A 13,305-nucleotide genomic window follows, 5' to 3' on the forward strand; every position below is an offset into this window, starting at 1 on the left:
CTTTCCACTTTGTAGTAGGAGCTACATTATTAGGGTCCGAGCAGAAGTTGTTTTTATTTTCTCCTTTCCTTTTAATTACTACTTCATTCTCAACAGAATTGACATAGGTTGGCAATTACCAGTTGCCTAATGTTGTAGCTAAAACACGCCAAAACCTGTCAGACTCAGTGACTGGCTGCCGGACATTGCACTTGTCGCCTGGGCAGAGGAACCCCAGGATTCAAAGCTTCCCTTGACTTGGGTCATGGTGGCAGCATCGCACAAAGTGTGCTTGGTTCAAAAAGGGAGTCAGCACAGAACTTTAGCCGTGTAGGCATATAAGCTGAGCTCGTGGAAAATGTTTTTTATTTGGTAACTTACTACAGAAATGTTTTTAGAAAAATAATACATTTTTGCACAAAAATTTGATAGTCATTCTGTCAAGCCCTGTTGTGCCTTGCCTGCTGGGGCTTTTACTCTGGCCCCCACCCGCAGCGAGTCGTTATCGAAATGACAACCATTATCAGGATTTCCCTGTTCCTTTCATGTATAGTTTGTCTCAACAATATGTCATCTCATTCTGACATGATCCAAAGATTGAGTCTTCCAGACAGATCTGCCCCTTGGTGTCCAAGTCAGTCAGTCCCCCAGTGCAAAGTTACGCAAGGTCCTCTCTTCTCAGTGACTTGTGATTCTAGGCCTAAAGCCACAGCGCACCCTGTCAGTGCTGACCATTCTTTTCTTCCGCGAAGCAGCCATGTGATTCCTCTGCCGTCTTTTACCCAAGAATGTGCTTTAGGCCTTTGTCTGCTGGATTAGGTGCAGCCACTTGGGACTGAGGCATTTCCAGCTATCTTTCTCAACAGCAGCTGAATTTGGTGGTAGATGCGTTTGTTTCAGAAACTGCTTGTGCCTTCAGCATCAGAAATCACCTCTAGAAACAATGCTTGGGAGGTCTAGAGAGCTGACGTGTCATGTGCTGGTGAGTCCACATTTGATACACAGGCCCTCCATAACCGGAACTCACTCCTAATCTTGCAAACGCTTTAATCTATATGGAAAATCCTAGGCGGAAGGCAGGTTATCCAATGGCCTCCCTAGGTTGGAAGTTTGAGTCCAATCAGAGGGATGGCAAAGAAAGGCCTGGTGAATCACCTCAATACAATTAGTCGTTGAAAGAACTAGGAGGCAAAGGGCATTTATAGAGGTCTAAGTACAAGTATGTACACATGTAAATATATTTATAGATGATGATGGGGAAATAGATCTATGAGCATATATTTAAAGGTTTAGTATTAAGGTAGCAGGTGGCCATTGGACCTCTACTCAAGTATTCCCTCAATGCAAGAACACTTTGTTCTATTAACCTGGCATTCCATGATGCTCACTTTCCCAGCACAATTGCTGAAAACAACACGGGTGCATAAGTAAATGTGGTGAAGAAAGCTGATGGTGCCTGGCTATCAAAAGATCACCTGGAGTCTTAAAGGCTTGAAGATAAACAAGTGGCCATCTAGCTCAGAAGCAACAAAACCCACATGGAAGAATACCAGCCTGTGTGATCATAAAGTGTCCATGGGATCAGGTAGCAGGCATCAAAGAACAAAAAAATCTTATCACTGCAAAGGAGAGGGAGTGTGGAGTGGGGACACAAAGCCCATTTGGAGGCAACTGGATATCCCCTTACAGAAGGGTCATGGGGAGGAGAAGAGCCAATCAGGGTGCAGTATAGCAATGATGAAACATATAACTTTCCTCTAGTTCTTTAATGCTTCTTCTCCCCACTATCATGATCCCAATTACACTTTACAAATCCGGCTAGACCAGAGGATGTACACTGGTACAGATAAGAGCTGGAAACACAGGGAATCCAGGACAGATAAACCCCTCAGGACCAGTAATGAGAGTAGCGATACCAGGAGAGTGAGGGAAAGGTGGGGGAGGCAGGGTGGGGCAGGGGATGTAGAAAGGGGAACCTAATTACAATGATCTACATATAACTCCCTCCCTGGGGGACAGACAACAGAAAAGTGGGTGAAGGGAGACATCAGTCAGTGTAAGACATGAAAAAATAATAACTTATAAATTATCAAGGGTTTGTGAGGGAGGGAGGGGAAAAAATGAGGAGCTGATACCAGGGCTCAAGTAGAAAGAAAACGATGATGGCAACAAATGTACAAATGTGCTTGACACGATGGATGGATGAATGGATGGATGGACGGACGGACGGGTGGACGGACGGACGGACGGACGGATGGATGGATGGATTGTGATGAGCTGTACGAGCCCCCATAAAATAATTTAAAAAAAAGAAAACCCCAGGCACCGCAGTTCTCTGACACACGTGAGGCCGCCATGAGTCGGAGTCGTTCACAGAGCAACAAGTGACGTGCTGGCATCAAGGAATTGGGCAACTGGCAGATCTCATGTAGCTTTGACTTCCAAGTGCATGCTAGTGCTGCGGAGCACCACCAGCAAGAGGCTTATCATCCGAACAGTCTCAACAGAGAGTGATTTCTGAATGACTTTCTCTGGAACTTCTGTTTTCAATCTATTGAGAGGAAAACATTTCACCCAGTGTTGAAACATGTCTCATCCTGACGAGGATACCCTCTGCATGTTACCAGATGACAGCTCATCAGGCTAATTGAGGATGGGACTGATGGCATTAATAAAAGAGATCGTCACACAGCTGTTGCATTTTCATAACATTGGAGAGTATAAGAGAGACCAGCTGTCCCTCCTAAGGATGTTTCTGTCCCCAAATTAGGGCAATCACTAAATGACCTAAGGAAGTCCATACCCCAAAGAGCTTGGATCGGTATTTCCAATGGTGCCATCTGCCCTGGGGCTGAAGTCCTTTGATCAGGAGTGAAAATCCTTGGCATTTCTTTTTCAGCACAATAAAACTCTGGTAGGTAAAATGAAACATTTTATCTCTTATCAAAGATCGATGCATAAATGCCAGTAGGTCCAGAATTAATTTTATTAACAGGTCACTGGACTGGACTTTTTAAAAAATCATTTTGTCTTTCAGCTCCTGCTTTTGACACCAACATTGATGTTTCAAAACACTTTTTTCTGCTGTTAGCAAAAGAGCAAACACTACCGCCTGGCATTACCATCACCGAATATGATGGTAATCATCCCCTCTTAGTTCCAGTGGACTGCACTTTTAGGGCACAAGGCTGGGCCTTTGTTTTCTGTTTTGTTTGTTTGTTTTCTCAGTTTTAACTGACATTTTGTGTGTGGTTTTCATTTGGTCAAGACTGACCAGAAAGGAGTGAAGTCTAAGAGTGGTAATCTTGGCTCCTAATACAAACAGTGAGTTCTTATTTTGTGCCTCAAACTATTCCAAGCAATGAGCATGAATTAACTACCGTATACACTCGTGTATAAGCTGAGTTTTTCAGCACATTTTAAATGCAGTTTTTGTGGCAAAATTAGGTGCCTCGGCTGATATTCAGGTCAGCTTATACTTGAGTATATACGGTAATTTAATGCTCACAAAAAATCAGCAGCTGTGTGCTTTGGGGCAAATTATGTAATCTTTCTAAAGCTTGATTTTGTTTCCAGAGAACAGAACCAAGTTTGGAAGGTTAAGTACTTGGTCTGAACTCTTCCAGTTAGTGAGTGCAGCATGGGCCCCCAGCACCCACATGTGGTTGCCTTTTAGAACCCCCAGGGATCACAGACCAGAGGCTGACATTGCTGTTTGTTCAGACAGGTGCCTTGCAGCATTCATATTAACTTGTTCTACGGGGTTCTTCGAAATCCGTCTTCCCCTTGGCACCTGTATACACCTTCTAAACTCCCATCATTTCTATACAAAGACAATAATAAAGCCAGGATGGCATCTAGTCTGATACAACTACCACGCAACTGAAAATGCACTAACTCTGTTTCTAGCTTATAGTTAATGAATGAACAAAACAAACACATGTGATGCATAGCTACAAGGAAAAAATATCCCTAACAATTGCAGTCCTCATTTCTGCAACTGACCATCTGGCCAGCGCTGGTATTTAGAACTACCTTCTTCATCACTCTTTCTGTATTCCTTTGTCCTCAGCCAAGAGCTCAGTTGTGTGTGTGTGTGGGTGGGGGGCCTGGCAGCGTGACCTACACTTTCATTCTTGAAGGGTCTGAGCCATAAGTAGTCATTTCCGAATTGGGTTACTGACATTTACAATAGACTTACAATACTACAGAGCATGGCAGTACTAAAAGACATCCTAAGGAATATTCTGGTCTAAACACATTCTTCTTTATGTCCATTATTTACTATCCATCCAATTTCCCCTTTGCAATAAGCATCAATCACACCACTGAAGATAATAACACCCTTCTATGTCTGTTAATCTAGAGCAATGATTCTCAATCTGTGGGTCACCACCCCTTTGGGGGTCGAATGACCTTTTCACAGGGGTTGCCTAAGACCATATTTCCGAGACAATGCTCCTCTATCCATCTCAAGGAGGGTGCCCAAATGGAGATACGCCCAAATACGGGGGTCACCACAACATGAGGAACTGTATTAAAGGGTCGCGGCATTAGGAAGGTTGAGTATCGCTGATCTAGCTAATCTAAAACACGAGGAGCCCAAAATGACCAGGAGGCATTCTTAAGTTCCAGTTGAATGGAATCAGTGCTGTGCCTCCAGGTGGAAGTATTCCTTCCTTTGGAACTAAGACATCCAGACCTGAAGGACACAAGGTTATAGAGACAGGAAGTAAAAATGTTGCTAGTAGGTCACCAGGAATAATAGTGAGTGGTACCATTCCCATGGCCACCCCTTGGTTCCTAGACCGGTGAATCCTGGATGTTGGAGAAATAGTGCCATGTACTGGATGCTGGTTGACAGCACATGACAGCCTTCTGGAGAACACTGCCCCAAGCTGGCCAGGTACTAGCACTTAGTTGGTGCCATCGTGGTATGTTTAGAAGCTATTCCATCATTCTATCAGGCCGGCTGCTTCAGGATGGTGGGGAACATGGTAAGACCAATGGATTCCATGAGCAAGGTCACATTGCATTTGCTGTGAAGTGAGTCCCTGGATGTGTGGGATACCTTGCTGGTAAATAAAGCATTAAATCCACAAATGATAGTTTCGGCAGAACCACTATGTTCAGGGAAGACAAATCCATATCCAGAGTAGGTGTCTATTTCAGTCAGAACAAAATGCTTGTTTCTCCATAATGGAAGTGGTCCTATGTAATCAACCTGCAGGTTGATCCCCCTGAGAAGCAAATCCCTATCTTGGATTCAGTGTTTCTCTCTGCTGCTAACACTCCAGTGGCTGCAGCCAAGTCAGCCTTAGTGAATGAAGTCCACGTTGCTGAGCCCATGCATAACTTCCATCCTTGCCACCATCGCCACTTTGTTCATAGCTTGATTGGTCCTACTATGCCAAGGTAACCCTTTGGTGAGCATTCACATGAGACATACAAATCTTCACTTTTCTGACCCATTCAGACAGGTCTGTCCACACACCAATTCCCAACACCTCCTTGTCACCAATTTTCCGGTTATGCTCTTTCCAAGCCCCTGACTATCTACCAATTAGCCACAGCCCATGGGTCAGGAAACAGTTGAACAACTCGTCATTTCTCCTTCTAAGCAAAATAAACAGCCAGGTATACTGCTCAAAGTTCTGCCCATTGGGAAGGTTTCCTTTCACCACTGTCTTGAAGGAGGTCCCAGAAAGGGGGTCTAGTGCTGCTGTTGCCCACTTTCAAGTGGACCGCCAGTATATCCCGCAGAACCATCTGTAAGTCAAGAATTAATTTTCTCTTTCCCAGTCCACTGGTCCTATGAGGCCGTAGGAGCAGACTGGAAGAAGGATGGCACCATGACAAGAGTGAAGATCAAAGGCTTTGGGGTCGCTTCTGCTGCAGCTCGCTTGTACTTTTAGGCTCTGCTTGAGGCTGGTGCCATATGCCTCACTTCCATTTGGAGAACTGCTGTGCATGCTGAACTTTAATGACTCTTTGGGTCAGATAACGCCCAGCTCATGATGGGAAACCCAGGTGGCATGGTGGCTTGGTAGCCCACGATAAGGCATTTGGTCTTTACGAATCTTTAGAAAGCTATTCGTCACTCTCCAAACCTCTTGGGGACTCCCGGAATGAGTGTCCATTCAAAGCCAACATCCAGTAATCCTCCAAAAGTCTGATTCTTTTGTTTTCCCTGGTGAAGGTCCCTCTTGTTAAAAGCAAGAGATCCCTTTTATGGGAGGCTGGTATAAAGACCATATAAATGTTTGGTGATTTGTGGAGCTGTGGATCTATAAACTAACTCATCTAGGAACTGTGGAGGAATGGTGATTTTATGCTGACTTGGAGTTAGACCTTTGATCTGAGGTCTTCTGCTTCCACAGAGCAAGTAAAAGTCTAGTAGGTTTCTCATCAGTTTCACTCCTAAGGACATCCTTCCTAAGGAGCCAATCACTCTGCTGTCCATTACAATAACCACGCCCACTTTGTTTCTTTCGATTAAGTGCCGGTTCTTGGCTCCCAATCCAAGGCGTCCCAGACAGCCTATTGTAGTTAGGTGTCTTAATTCAGTTAGGGCAGTGTCCACAGTCAAACCTGAGTCATATAAAACTTCAATCAAAGTAATCTTCAGAGGTGCTAAGAACCCCTTCACAAATTAATTCATCACTGTTATAAAAAGTATGTCCTAAGTCCTACGACCTTGGGGCACTCCATGTGTGGGTCTTTGTGTCTATCATGATAAATCCACTTGAACATGCCAATTTTGTAAGCCTCTGGATACCTCCTTTTTCAGGACACCAAGGTCGGTCTGGTATTTTGACTTGACTTACTGTAGGCCATCACATAACCCATGCTGCCGCAAACCAAATAAACGATTAGACCCTCTCCTAGCCCCCTGAGCTGACACACTAAGGAAAGATTCAGTGCCTAGTGGGCCCATGCCAACTAACTTGAGACTTATCCAACCTCGTCCTTGCACCATTACCCGACACCCTTAATAACTATTCCCACCCATATTCTCCAGGTTTCTGTCTGACCATGTCAGGAAACTCTAGCTATTCTTTAGAAGTGCAGGTCACCGTTTGGATTTTGCCAGACTCACTGGGACTGAAGTCTAGTTACAGGTCTAGAAGTAATAATGGGTGATAAGAGCAATTTCTGAGAAATTTTAGCAATATCTAAATGCATCTACCTCTCGTGATGCCCCAGAAATAATGTCTTGTGCCACGTCAGCAGGCATCATGGGATGAATCCCCTGACGTGTGTGGCGAGGATGACTGCTGTACTGATACTGGCTGAGCAGGCAAAGGAGGAGTCATGTCTTCTGATGGGAGGAGTGATGCTACTGGCTGGAGTGCTCCATGTATCCCCATCTCCAGGTTATCTGCACACGTATCCTCACCTTAAGTTTCAGGGACCTAGTTCTGCCTGATCAATGCCTTCACTTGAACAAGAGACACGAGTTGAGTTTGGAAAATCAGTTGACGGTAGACTCTGAATTTGGGTTTTGGCAACATCAGTTCTGTTCCTACAAGGAACAAGGCTTTCCTTCAAGGCACCAGTGGAAACTCTGAGGCCTCTTATGCAGCCTTTGACCTGTGGCTCTGAAGCCCTAAACCCGTTCCTTTCCCTTGCCGCTCTATTATAAGGAAACAACTGGCTTCCTCAAAATTCCACTCCTGACAAAGTTTGGGCTCTGTTTTATGGATTAAATACAGGATCATCCGGAGCCTCACTTTCTCACCAACACTTTACCTGTGGGTGTTGATACTTTGCGTATTTACATTGCCACCTCATGGCACAGCTTGACAGTGGGCTCTTTACTAATCGTGGTAAAACCATCTGCGCTAATGAGGACAGAGTTATCGGTACTTTGAGAACTAATCAGACTTGAGAACAAATTCAGAAAATATGTGCATACGATTTTGTTTCTTCAGAACCATTCCTCGTGCCAAATGTTGCCAGACTGGCTTCTCTAAGACAGGGGCTCCTTAAACTTCTCAGCCTCAGCCACACGACATTTGTGACACGGGCAGATGCTGCTGGTGACCCCTTGGATTCATCATGTGCTTGATTTTGAATTCATTTTTGGTCATTGAATGATCAGAAACCTTTGAACGTTGCCAATTTTTTTGCAACTCCCACTTTCAGTTGCACAGCCCCATGTGGGGGTTTAAGACCTACAGGTTACAAAGCTTTGTTCTAGAGAGGCAAAACCAGCCATGCTTCTCTCTCTCTCTCTCTCTCTCTCTCTCACACACACACACACACACACACACACACACACACACCCTCGTACAGCACTCACTCCTTTTATTGTTCTGTCCACTACAGCACTCTCTCCTTGTCAACTAGCTTCTATAATTCATTGCCTTGGCCACACAGAACTCACAAATGAGGAGTCTATTATGGAAGCTAACAGGTTGCAGTTCAGGTGGAAATGCTCAGGATAGAGTTGTTCAGGCAGGAAATGTTGCACAGTTCTCTCAGGGCTGCTATTAAATGATCAAAAGGCAAGTTCCATAGATCAGTGAACCCAGAGGCACCCTCCTCGACAAACCAGGCCCCTTTCTAAAAGCATTCAGGCTGGAAAGTCCACCCCTCGGGTTCACGCTCAGGCTTCTGGTTCTGCTGCTGCCGATCCGCTGTCACTTCCCTGTTCAGAGTGGTCTTCCTGGATGAAGGATGATCACAGCACAGGGGCCTCCACGTCCAGAGGAGGCGCTCTACTCCTGGTTCTTGCTGGTAGCAAATTCCCCCTCACCTTCTGAGATGGCTCACTTTATTCTCTGTAGTTGGCAATCACTCACTGCTGAATCACATAATACAATCATTATTTCCTGCTAAACCCATCAGGAAAATGAGGGTCATTTGATGGGCATGACAAAGGCTGTGGCTAGAAGAGCCCTATTAAATAACTCACAGTGTAATATATGAAGAGCCCTATTAAATAACTCACAGTGTAATATATTCATTTAGATCACGAAGACGGCTCAGAGTTGTAGAAGAAGGTAAGTCCATTCTAACTTCAGGTCCATGGGTCAGATATTAAGTTGGAGGCTTCTCCTGACGTGAGTAGCTTTGAGAGCTGATGAACCCAGGATCAGCATGAACATCCCAGGCTGCGGAGGCCAGTAAATTCAAGGTCACCAGGTCAGGCTTGTCACTGGGGAAGCAAATGACCCAAGGTTGGCAGGAGTCTGATGACTCAGAATCGGCAGGCAGGACACTGGTTCAAGTTCACAGAAGCAGCAATCCATGAGTTGTATGCAGGATCCAGACTCAGCAGAAAGCAAATGAGCTTCCCCACAGTGTTCGCTTACACGGGCATTAGGCCACGCCCCCAAGGAAACGTCCTTTCAATTGCATCAGGCATGTACCCGAGTAACGGGGTTATACTCCATCGCCATCCGCCCATTACTACTTGGCTGCTGACAGCAGATTCCATCAAGGAGTTGATTGTATTAAGCTAGGTCACATCATGGGGAATTTACTGGGTCTCAACTGCCAAACCACTGAGAATCCTGGCTCAGCCAAGCGGACCACAAAACCTAACTATCACACCCACTAACGTTTTCAGCCACTCAAGTTTCTTCAAAAGCTGCTGTTCCGGTTGTGGTACATACTACTGCTTGACCAAACCAAACGCATGGCCACCGAGTCCATTTGACTCAGAGTGACCCTATAGGGAATGGTGAAACTTCCCGAGGCTGGAACTCTTTCTCAGAGTACAGAGCCCCAGCTGTCTTTTAAGGATTGGCTGGTAGTTTCGAACTGCTGACCTTGAGGTTACAGGGACCTGTAGAACTGATGAATCAGAAGAAAAGGGTCTTATGCCACCAGTTTTACCATCAGAGTCCACTTGGGACATATATCTCCCACAAAATTATATCAAAATCCATACTACCTGAAAAAAAAGTTTTGATTTTGATTTTAGCCTGCCTCCCAAAGTAAAAAATGCATGGCATCAATTTTAAAAATGCCAAACAGAAAATAATTCGGTCATATATGGGACTGCTAAAGTAGCCCACATGGCTTCTAAGGAAAGGTTCTGATGACTTAACAGATTTGATAACATTTCTGTCTTCAGAGCAAATGCACGACTACAAGTAAGACGACAAAGTCCAATTTAAATGAACAAAGTACGTCAGCTTCTCTTTGTGACTGAAGAGATCAGGCATAAGTGGATTGAGGATGGAAAATAGCATTTGAAGGCAGTTTCAGAGGTGCGAGTAATACAAACAGTCCCGGTTCTTACAGACTGATTATAAGGGAATCCCAAGAGACACTCTGGCATCTCAGAATTTCTGCACTCCCACCTACCTGATTCGTTCTTTGTAAGGGGAGTGAACGAGGCACAGAGGCTTATGTTTATAGGAAACACATGGGCCTTAGAGCCAGCTGGACGTACACTTGAATCCCAGATCTGCAGTTTTCTAGGACTGTGGTCTTGCAAGTTACTTAGTCCATGAGGTCTGGGTTTCTACATCTGCTAAGATGGGATGCCTACCTTGCAAGGTGATTGTAAGAGTTACAGGTAGCATGTATTATGTGCTTGGCCCATGGGAGGTTCTCAGTAAATGCAGCAAACACCAACAATAAGTCTTAATAAAAACAATAAAAAATATTGCCAATTGCCAAGATAGTAAGAGCCGGGGCCTGTGTAAGTCTACATCAGTATATATTAGCTGTCTTTTCTACATAAAGTTGATATCATATTTAACAGAGAATTTCCTTGATCTCTTTTCTCTCAGCTAGGTAAGACCTGAATGGCTTCACTTCAGCTCTTCGTTTGATCCAGTTACTTCATGTCTCTCTACGTGAGCTGTATGAGGAGGAGACCAGCAGGGTTTCTCTCATGCACTTGGGGGGGGGGGTGAGCGAATTCTTTCATGCACACCTAATACATGGATGGCACACTGTAAGAATTCAAAAAGCACTCGTTGGGGGTGCTGCTGCTGCTGCTGTTTTAGTCACTGTCTTAAGGACCAGGACCAACCACCTGGGTAAAAGCGCCGCCCACCCATAATGTTGGCTAGCCGTTGCAGACAGCAAGAGTATGGAAACACCTGAGATCTGGAGACCGCACTGCCGACTAAAGAGCTGGAATCATAAAGGGTGAGAAGGTAGCTCAAGAGCAAAACCAAAATTGCACTGTAGATTACAAAGGAGTGTGATCAATTAACTGGTAATCCTAGTAGGGACCCAGGGTTCCCAAAGTGCTCAGCCTTAAGAAGAGTGTGTGCATGTCACTGAACCTTTTACATTTTAAAGAGGGGGTGGGGGGTGGGGTAGGGTTGGGTTTGAAGAAGGGGAGGAAGGCCAAGATAAATCTTATTTGCTTTTCTCCTTTCTCAGAAATTTTCTTCCTCCTACCCCACACCCTGGCTTTCCATTAAAAAAAAAAGTTTTGAAAAGGTCAAAAAAGCAGCAGTCATCTTTGCTGTATTGCTTCCCAACACACAACTTAAAAAACCAGCCACCTAGCAAATGTCATAAAGCAGGATTGCTGTACCCATAAACCATCCAAGAAATAGCTACTCAACCAGAGCGTTCCAATTTGCCGAGACATCCTAATCCTGCTGCTCTGGGTGTGGCCTCGTAGGCAGGCATGGAGAGGCAGGGCTTCACAGGGCTGTCTCCAGCATCTCCTGGATTAGAACCATGACGTCTGAAGTGGGGTGAAGCACGGGGCGCTTCGAAGGCCTGTCTGTGTTCTGAGGTCTAGCGCACCCGCTTCCTTGTACCGGGCCAGGTAGCTAGCTGCCCGGCAGCTCTGAGAACAGGAAGTTGGGATGAACTTGAGAGAATCCATTTCCCGGGACCGGTGAGGAACCAGAGGCATGTTTTTCAACAACCCCGCGGGTTTGTGGCTCTCCCCTCAAGAACGGTCACTTCAGCAGTCACTTCATTATGTTTCCACTGTAAATGACACACAGGCTTGGGCCAACTCAGCACCGAACTGCCCTCTGGAATTCAGCGGGGGTTAGGTCATCTGCACTCTATTGACCACTCAAAACCCAGAATGAGGCATCTCAGCAACAGTTTGTGTCCTGCCACTAATGAGCCCCTTTTTTCCATGAACAACGAAGGAGAATATCCTCTCTGTTGCCAGGTAGGCAACATAAACAGAGCTCAACACAAGGGCCTTGGTAGGGTGAACTTGTCCATTTGCAACAAAGGAATTCCGCAAAGTGCGAGCCAAGTTTCAGTGGAGGGTGGGACAGGCTTTTGTAACAAATAATGTGAACATATGTTATCAGAATCTAATAAATCAGCTGTTGGTTACTGTGGAACAGAGACTGTGCGGTGAGACAGAAATGGCAGAGAGCTCCAAATGAGTTCATTTCTTTATTTTACAATCAGTCTGAGCACACAAGGCTGATGATTTCTGCAATGAGCTGAGAGTCCCACGAAGCAGTCTTGTGATCCTGAGGGTTCCATTGGTGAAACCGTGATTTCATAAGCCTTGATATATCAGTGTAGTACCAATTGGCAGTGGGGCTGGGAACACTGGACCTTTGCTAGGGCACTGGTGTTGACAAGGAGGCATCTGGGAAAACACAGGGTGCCCTGTGCCCATGGGCCTGGGCCTGGGTTTCTATGACTCCAAGAGAACGTCAATGCATGAGCATTCGCCTAGAGCATCGGCTCCCAGCTTCGTCCCCTAAGCTCAGTCGCGGAGTGAGCCTCCAGTGTACAAACAAGAATAAAAGTGAGCTGACCAGAGGGCCAAACAGCGAGTATCTTGTTTACTTTCAAGTGCTCCATCAACTCATTTCTCTCGCTCTAAAATGAGCTCCAGACTAGGCAGCATATGTCTTGTTACACAGGGCACTTGGGTTCGCAGAGGCAAAGCAGGACCATCGTTCGCTGATGGCTGGGTGTTTCCATCAAGGTGAACAAGAATGAAAACAGAACAAAAACAGAAGCAGCCTCAACACAAGGGCCTTTGGATGGTGAATTTGTCCATTTGCAATAATGGCTCTCAGTTCTTCCAACGGTCAGGGGCAACAACTCCATCTCATTTCAGAGTTCACTGATGAGAAGATGTATGTCGCAAATAAACTCCAAACAGTACAGTCTGCACTGTCTATTTGAGAAATTCCTGGAAATCTGTGAACTGAATAAATGACTTGTAACCACCAAAGCAGCTTACTACAGAAATCACCTTTTGTTAGAGCCAAGAATGAACGTAAAGAATTAACTCTAACATCCATAGACAAGCGAGTTCCTGGAGTAAGATAGAATCATCTGAAGTTCTGAAGAGATTCTGGTAGCTAAGTCATGGCAGGTAATTAGGTAGGCGGGGTCATGTACAATTCATCA

At 45.3% G+C, this 13,305-nt stretch overlaps 1 protein-coding gene across 3 annotated transcripts in view; it reads right to left on the bottom strand.

Annotated features, from left to right (window-relative positions):
• The window catches only part of ST7 (suppression of tumorigenicity 7), a 212,503-nt gene that overhangs the window by 46,392 nt on the left and 152,806 nt on the right, over positions 1 to 13,305 (bottom strand). The window lies entirely within an intron of this gene.

Source organism: Echinops telfairi, unplaced genomic scaffold, assembly GCF_000313985.2.
Source record: "Echinops telfairi isolate 266 unplaced genomic scaffold, ASM31398v2 ScPeMD7_23;HRSCAF=83, whole genome shotgun sequence".
NCBI classification, from domain to species: domain Eukaryota; kingdom Metazoa; phylum Chordata; class Mammalia; order Afrosoricida; family Tenrecidae; genus Echinops; species Echinops telfairi.